The following is a 9,814-nucleotide window of genomic DNA, read 5'->3' as shown; positions in this document are numbered from 1 at the left end:
TCTCGTTGGCACCAAAAGTAAAAAAAGTGTTGATAGGGGACAGAATGCGGTCGGACCATCATATAATAGGCATATACATTACTCTGACTGAATTTCCACGTGGGCGAGGATATTGGAAATTGAATCAAAGCCTATTAGATGATAATTTATTTATAATTAGAACAAAGGAATTTATAACTGACTTTTTCCAACATAACATAGGTACAGCGAATCCCCTTATTGTATGGGACACCTTTAAATGTGCCTTTAGAGGCCATGCAATTCAGTACTCATCTCGAAAACAAAAGCAATTTAGGTCAAAAGAGTTTATACTAAGAAAGGAAATAGAAAGTCTAACAGAACAGATAGATGGCAATAAAAACTGTAACATAGAGGCTCAGAATAAATTAGAGGAAAAACAAAAAGAAATGGAAAAACTTATTCAAGAAAGATCAAGTGTAATATATTATAAAAATAAAGCAAACTGGATGGAATATGGGGAAAAATGCACAAAATTCTTTTTTTAATCTTCAACATAGGAATGCTACCAAAAAGAACTTAATGAAACTAGTTACAATTGACGGAGTCACCCATAATTCACCTAATGATATTTTGAAGGAAGAAACAAAGTATTTTAAGCATATGTTTTCTTTTCAGTCGCCTCCATCTCCTCTAACTGAAGCTAATTGTAGAGATTTTTTTTCTATTGATAATGTCAAATTAACAGCCACACAGAAAGACTCATGTGAAGGTGAAATTACAGAGGAGGAACTTCTGGATGCAATTAAAGACTTTAAGTCGGGGAAAACTCCAGGGTTGGATGGCATACCAATCGAGGTATACCAAACCTTTTTTGATATACTAAGAGGACCGTTATTAGCATGTTTTAACCACTCCTATGTAAATGGTAGATTATCTGACACTCAAGAAGAAGGTCTGATCTCATTATTACTGAAACAGGATACAAGTGGAAAATATAAAGATCCAGTCCATTTACAAAATTGGAGGCCCCTTACACTTCAGTGTTGTGATGCAAAAATCCTAGCAAAATGTATAGCGCATAGAATTAAAAAGGTATTGTCGGATATTATTCATTCTAATCAGACAGGTTTTTTACATGGAAGATACATTGGAGATAATATAAGGCAAGTATTGGAAACAATAGAACACTATGGAAAATATGGGAAACCAGGCCTGCTATTCATAGCAGACTTCGAAAAGGCATTTGATAAAGTTCGACTGGAATTTATATATAAATGCCTGGAGCATTTCAATTTTGGAGAATCTCTTATAAAATGGGTCAAAATCATGTATAGTAACCCTAGGTGTAAAATAGTAAATAATGGCTATTTCTCAGAAAGTTTTAAACTATCAAGAGGAGTGAAACAAGGTTGTCCACTATCGGCATATCTATTTATTGTGGCCATCGAGATGTTAGCTATTAAAATCAGATCCAATAATAATATCAGGGGATTAGAAATACAGGGCTTAAAAACAAAGGTGTCATTGTACGCAGATGATTCATGTTTTCTTTTAGATCCACAACTAGAATCCCTCCACAGCCTCATAGAGGATCTAGATACATTTTCTAACCTCTCTGGATTAAAACCAAATTATGACAAATGCACTATATTACGTATTGGATCACTAAGAAATACAATTTTTACATTACCATGTAGTTTACCAATAAAATGGTCTGATGGTGATGTGGATATACTCGGAATACATATCCCAAAGGAAATAAATGATCTCACTTCAATAAATTTTAATAGAAAGTTAGCAAAACTAGATAAGATCTTACTACCATGGAAAGGAAAATACCTGTCAATTTGTGGAAAAATCACCCTGATTAACTCTTTAGTATTATCCCAGTTTACCTATTTGCTTATGGTCTTGCCTACGCCTAGCAAAGAGTTTTTTAAAATATATGAGAAAAAAATATTCAATTTTATTTGGAACGGCAAGCCAGACAAAATTAAAAGAGCATATTTATATAATGAATATGAATTCGGAGGACAGAAATTATTAAATATTAAAGCATTAGACCTATCACTAAAATCTTCAGTCATCCAAAAGTTATACTTAAATCCGAACTGGTTCTCAAGCAAATTAGTAAGATTGTCTCACCCACTGTTCAAGAAAGGCCTTTTTCCCTTTATTCAGATTACAATCTCTCACTTTCAGTTATTTGAAAAGGAAATAATCTCCCAAATGTCACTATTTCTAAAACAAGCCATAGAAAGTTGGTTGCAATTTCAATTTAATCCTCCAGAAACGACAGAACAAATAATGCAACAAATATTGTGGTTAAATTCAAATATACTAATTGACAAAAAACCTTTATTTTTTGACAGAATGTTTAAAAAAGGTATAATCTTCGTAAATGATATCATCGGTAGGACTGGTGGAGTTATGTCGCACATGCAGCTAACAAAAACATATGGAAATGTCTGCTCTACCCAAAATTACAACCAAATAATTGCAGCCTTACCGCAAAAGTGGAAGAGGAAAGTTGAAGGGGGAGAAAGTAAGGAACTTGTCTGTCGGCCTTGCATTAAAGAACATAATTGGTTAAGGAAAACTGTGATAAATAAAAAAGTATATCAGTTTCACTTAAGGACCAAAGGATTGACAGCCGTCCCATATAGATTGCAAAATAGTTGGGAAGAGATCTTTGACGTACCAATCCCATGGCATAGTGTTTATGAACTGACACGCAAAACGACACCGGATTCAAAAATTAGAATCTTTCAATTTAAATTATTATATAAAATTCTTGCTACCAATAGAATGTTATTTATATGGGGGATACAATCTTCCCAGCTCTGCAGATTTTGCTGTGAAGAGATAGAATCATTAGATCATTTGTTTTGGTTCTGTCCATTTGTAGCTTGTTTTTGGACACAGGTCCAGGAATGGCTAAAGGATTGCAATATTTACCTGGAAATAACCTTGCAGATAGCATTACTGGGTGATCTGAAAAGTCATAGTCAATCAATCAATAATATAATAATACTTTTAGCAAAAATGTTTATTTTTAATTCACAATCTGTAGAAGCAATGAGAATAGAAAGGTTCAGAACTTTTGTAAAACATCACAGTATGGTTGAAATATATATGGCAAATAGAAATCCTATATGGATGGTGTTAAGAGATAGATGGGAGGTATTGAATAGAGTTGAAGGATGGGACTAATAACAAATAACAACAAATAATAACAAAGATAGCTAATAATGTAAGCATACTGTGTCCATAATAAGTATATAGGTTGTATGTTGGGAGCTTTTGGGAAAGAGCACAGTTAGAAAGATATGGCATTTAGAAGCAAACCGGATGGACATCATGAAAATGATCGGAGAGGTTGAGAGTAGAAGTAGTTCAGGAGCAAAAAAATAAATAAATAAATATATATATATATATATATATATATATATATATATATATATATATATATATATATATATATATATATATATATATAGATATAGAATTATTGTAAAATTAACTCTTTCCATAAGGTGTAGATAGTAATTATAGACCGGAAGTAGAGGCCTGGGCGTTGTTGTTCACTAATTTACTCCAAGTAGGGAAAGGATGGTGGGGTTGAAAAGTAATAAAGGGGAATATATATATATAAAAAATAAAAAAAACAAAGGGGATTGGAAGTGATGCAGACAATTACATTGATAGAAGATACAATCTATCTGCAATATTAAGCTGATCCATCCCCCCAGAAAAAAATAAAAAAAATAAAAAAAAAATAAAAAAAAATAAACATCTCAAGACATCAGTCAAGAAGTTAAAGCTTGGTCGCAAATGGGTCTTCCAAATGGACAATGACCCCAAGCATACTTCCAAAGTTGTGGCAAAATGGCTTAAGGACAACAAAGTCAAGGTATTGGAGTGATATAGAGGCAAAATAAATGCACACCTATTTAGGCGAGGTGCTGGCTAACGGAGTAGAACACTTGAAAAAGAAAAGGAGAGCCGCACACTCTAGGAACTCAGATGCAATAATTTAATAACCTAATAATCAATGTTTCGACAGACAAGCTGTCTTCATCAGGGTATAATGACAAACACTGTGGGTCACTAGTTTATATAGTGTCAAAGGACACACGCAGGTGTCTGTAATCATGGCCGGGTGTGGCCTGATAACATTGGTTAATTCACAGATATACAGAACATACAAAAAACATGGACTGTATTCGATCATAGATACAACTTGGCTACATAGGCCCACAAACATTTACAATGAATAGCAAAATCACAATAATGGCTTCAAATCAAAGTCTACGTTGAGACCGAAGGGAGCAAGGGTCTTTAAATTAAGATTCCAGGCAGCCTCTCGTTTTAACAATAAGTTGTCGAGGTCACCCCCTCTCCTAGGGAGGGTGACATGTTCGATGCCGATATAACTTAGGGACGAAATCGAGTGGTTCGCTTCCAAAAAGTGGGCAGCGTCTGGGTATGTCGAGTTTTTGCATCTAATGGTGCTATGATGCTCCGAGATTCATACTTTTAATTTGCGCTTTGTTTTACCCACATCATTTTTACCACAAGGACAATTTATAAGACAAATAACTGCCTTAGTGGAGGACGTTTCCCTGTTTGGGGGTGCTTGAAGGATCTACATTTGTAAGTGCCATTGCATTGAGCGCAGCCATTACACTTGTAGTTTCCATCCGGTAGAGGTGCAAATAGACGTTGTGCAGGGATATTTAGGGGTGGTAAATCAGAGTTTACCAATTGATCTGAGATTTCTGCCCCGCGAGAATACAACCAAGGGAGGGTCCGAAAACACATTACCAATACTGTCATTGGATCTTAGAATGTGCCAATGTTTGTGAACAATTCCCTTAATTTGTTCAGAGCACTTTGAATAGCGTGTAGTTAGAACACAAGAATGCTTCTTTTTGCGAGACTGTCCCTGAAAGAGATCAGGTCTCGATTTGTTTTGAATTTTCTCAATGGCAGTATTAATCTGACCATTTTTGTACCCCCTCTCCTTGAATTTTCTTTGCGTCTCAGCCATATTTAGGTCGAAATCTGATCGTTTTAAAAAATATATTTTGATTCGACAGAATTGGCTGTAGGGCAAACTGTTTTTCAAGGGAAGCGGGTGACAACTATCAGCCCTCAACAAACTGTTACGATCAGTAGGTTTCCTGTAAAGATCAGTGTATAGAACATTATCCTCACACAAAATCAGAAGATCAAGGAAACTGATTTGAAACTGTGTGTCAGATTGCATAGTAAATCTCAGGTGCTCAGAACAAGAGTTAAGAAAAGCATGGAATGCCTGGAGCTGTTTTAAATCACCCCTCCATAGAAAAAAAATATAATCAATGTACCGTTTCCAAATAATAATGTTAGGCAAGAAAACATTTTTGAGAGGATTGAAAAATGAACGGTTTCTCAATGTACAACTTAGCATAGTCAGGAGCCATAGGGGATCCCATAGCAGTACCCTTCGTCTGAATAAAGAAATAATTTAGAAACATGAAGTAGTTGTGTGTGAGTACTATTTCAGCCAATGTTATAATGCATGCACTGGAAGGTAGTTATTTTGGGTCACGTTGCAGAATAAAATGTTCCATGGCTTCAATACCGTCCTCGTGTGGAATATTTGTGTATAATGACTAAACATCAAAAGTAACTAACAAGGTATTATCAAGGAGAGGATCAAGATATTCAATAATAGAGATCATACTGCTGGTGTCCTTTACAAAGGAGGGGAGCTGTTCTGCGAGAGGTCTAATAAAAAAGTCAACAAAGGTCGATAAAGGGGCTGTTACTGCATCAATGCTCGCTACAATAGGGCGCCCTGGAGGTTTTGTAACATTATTGTGTAATTTCGGCAAAGTATAGAAAGTGGCAATTTTAGGGTGTTGAGTAGCCAAAACATTGTGTTATTTTTTGGTGATTTGACCAGAACTTAAATACCCATCTAGGGACTTAAATACCCATCTTGGTAAAGGTGTTGTCAAGCAGTTGTCTGTGACACTCAATTACATAAACTGTCCTATCCATTAGTACAACCGACCCACCCTTCTCAGCAGGGCGGGTAAGGACTGACGTATCGGATTGTAAATCAAGCAAAGCTTGCTTTTCATCCTTGGGTACATTTTGGAAAGATATGTACTCCTGTTTGTTCTTAAGGAGATTACCAACATATTTTTCAACGAGTCTGCAATATGTCTCAATAGAGTGATTGCGATTGGCTGGAGGTACAAAATAACTCTTACTTCTGAAAGGAGTCGGAGTATGTGCAGGTGAGCCACCTACATGTTCAGTTGAAATATCACGATTAGGGGAGCTAAAGTATTCCCTTAAATGGATGTTTCTAAAAACCTTAAACATGTCTACCTTAACATCGAAATCGTTGCACTGAGTTGTAGGCACAAAATATATCCCTTTATTAAGCAAGGACACATGGGCAGGACTCAATATCTTGCTTGATAAATTAAAGACACTCAGTCCCGTGGGTTCTGGGACCGTGTGAACGGTCCCCTCTGCATCTGGTAGTCGTTTCTTCTTACCCCGTCGTGTACGGCATCTCGTCCGTACGCGTGACCGCGGCCACCTCCGCGCTTCCGTCGGCCCAGTCTCTCGTTGGATAAAAAACTGGCACTGGAAGCGGATGAGGCGCTGGTTGTAGAGTGTTGGTCAGACGGGAGTGGATAGAAGTTAGCGGCCTCCCTCCTGCGTCTGTCATGGAGAGGAGGAGCAGGACTTCTTTTGTCAGGGTTTCTCCAGAGGTAGACTTTGTCCTCTGCCTTATCTTTTTTGTCTTGGTTGAATATCTTGATTTTAAGCTCCTTTATTTCTGTAGACATCTTGTCCTGGAGCGCTTGGTTAGTTTTCATCAGTTCATTGAATATGCCATCATCATTAACAGCTCTTTATATCGGCATCGAACATGTCACCCTCCCTAGGAGAGAGGGTGACCTCGACAACTTATTTTTAAAACGAGAGGCTGACTGGATCTTTAATTTAAAGACCCTTGCTCCCTTCGGTCTCAATGTAGACTTTGATTTGAAGCCATTCTTGTGATTCTTGTGATTTTGCTATTCATTGTAAATGTTTGTGGGCCTATGTAGCCAAGTTGTATCTATGATCGTATGCTATCCATGTCTTTTGTATGTTCTGTTTATCTGTGAATTAACCAATGTTATCAGGCCACACCTGGCCATGATTACAGACACATGCGTGTGTCCTTTGACACTATATAAACTAGTGACCCGCAGTGTTTGTCATTATACCCTGATGAAGACAGCTTGTCTGTCGAAACGTTGATTATTAGGTTATTCAATTATTGCATCTGAGCTCCTAGAGTGTGCGGCTCTCCTTTTCTTTTTCAAGGTATTGGAGTGGCCATCACAAAGCCCTGACCTCAATCCTATAGAAGATTTGTGGGCAGAACTGAAAAAGCGTGTGCGAGCAAGGAGGCCTACAATCCTGACTCAGTTACACCAGCTCTGTCAGGAGGAATGGGCCAAAATTCACCCAACTTATTGTGGGAAGCTTGTGGAAGGCTACCCGAAACGTTTGACCCAAGTTAAACAATTTAATGGGAATGCTACCAAATACTAATTGAGTGTATGTAAACTTCCGACTTCAACTGTAAATACCGTTACATATATGAGTTACACAAAAAGGGGACATTTATTTTCAGAGGGGATGGATGTGACTGTTTATAGTGAGAGATGAAGGAACATAGTGTTACTTTATATAATGTTAATGAACAAAGCATAAGAATGATTAGGGTTAATATTATAACTTCCAATAGCACAAGATACATAATTGCATAAACTACTTAACGTTAGTAAATTACTGTATAAAGCAACAATATTAATATAAAAAGAAATATAACAACTAACAACAGTTGTAACACCAACTCACCTCTGTCCTCACTCCATCATATACACTGAGAGTACAAAAAGTTACGAACACCTGCTCTTTCCATGACATATGCAATAACGTTATGTTGGAATACATGGAAATTATATCCAAATTAGTGAGTCCATTTCCTTGGAACTATCTTAATAAATGATGTTGCAAGAACACAAAAAAAAAACGTATTTCATTTTGACAGGAAATGTCTGGAAAGGAAAAGCCCAACAAGAGCCCAAGAAAAGGTGCCGCTACACCCCCAACCAGCTACAGGCTGCTGTCGAGGAGGTGAAGGGAGGGAGGAGCCTGAGGGAGGTGGCTCATGCCTCCTGTCAGTACCTGTTTACAAGGAAGCCAATGGTCCAAAAACATTCCACATAGTTCATAACTACTGCAGTTTGGTGACATGCAGTAAAAGGTCAACAAACTGGCTGTGCACTTTGGTCTTTTTAGGGAGTCCCGTTCATTTTATTCACCTGTTCACAATCAAGAGCAGAAAGAGAGGCACACAGGAATGTCACGTCTCAATTTGGGTTAGAGCATGTCATTTGCAAACGAGTTTAATAGGTGGCACACGTGAGAATTTAGGACATGCATTATTGACATGCGTTATTGCATACATGAGATTTGACTCTTCAATTATTGAACACAAAGCACTTGTGAATAGGTTGGCACAGCAAAGGTATTTCAAAACGTAAACACAGCAAACGTGAGAGCAAAAAAACAAAAGCTGTGGTTTGCTTGTGTAAATGCAGATCAGAGGTTGGCAAAGTGGTATTTTATAAAAAGATTCTGCACATCAAAGTCGTATGCAATTGATTATTGATTGATTGATTCAGTGTTTGTGTTATTGATGACCACTTAGCTATTAGCACCCTACTCATGAAAAATTAGTTTAATATTAGCCATAATAATATTAATACTAATGCTCATTTAAATTAGAATCATGAATAATGACAACTTACAATCATGAATAATATTTCTTACAACTGTATATGGTTAATCATGAGAAGCGCTACCCCTGGTGGAAAGACGATGTACGGCACACAAGGAGTTACATAGTGTGTGCCGTACATTGCGTCGTGACACGTAACGATGTAATTTACAGCGACAGAGGGGTCCGTTTAAAAAAAATATTTTCTCGAATACTATTGATCCTGTAGTATCTTAGAATGCTTCTTAGATTGATGACACCGGACACGTAAGTACGTTTTAGTATTTCATTGTAACTTAGAATAACATTACCGGAACGCACATGGCGTAAGCTACCTGAGGCTTTTCCGAGCACGGTTATATGGCGGACATTTAAACAGCTACGGATAGCGGAAAGCAATTCCCCGTATTGAGTCAATACTGCCATCTATTGGTAAACATAATACTTAAAGGATTCAGACCCCTTGACTATTTCAACATTGTGTTACGTTACAGCCTTATTCTTTCCTCATCAATCTGCACACAATACCCCATAATGTCAAAGTGAAAACAGATTTTTTTGCAAATTTATAAAAAATTAAAAACAGAAATACCTTATTTACAGAAGTATTCAGACCCTTTGCTATGAGACTCGAAATTCAGCTCAGGTGCATCCTGTTTCCATTGATCATCCTTGAGATATTTCTACAACTCTATTGTAGTCCACCTGTGGTAAATTCAATTGATTGGACATGATTTGGAAAGGCACACACCTGTCTATATAAGGTCCCACAGTTGACAGTACATGTCAGAGCAAAAACCAAGCCATGAGGTCGAAGGAATTGTCCGTAGAGCTCAGAGACAGGATTGTGTCGAGGCACAGATCTGGGAAAGGCTACCAAAACATTTCTGCAGCATTGAAAGTCTGCAAGAACACAGTGGCCTCCGTCATTCTTCAATGGACAATGGAAGAAGTTTGGAACCACCAAGAGTCTTCTTGGAGCTGTCTGCCCGGCCAAACTGAGCA

The sequence above is a fragment of the Coregonus lavaretus genome (assembly GCF_964263955.1).
Source record: "Coregonus lavaretus genome assembly, chromosome: 5".
Classification (NCBI taxonomy): domain Eukaryota; kingdom Metazoa; phylum Chordata; class Actinopteri; order Salmoniformes; family Salmonidae; genus Coregonus; species Coregonus lavaretus.
Note: the sequence above shows the minus strand (reverse complement) of the source record.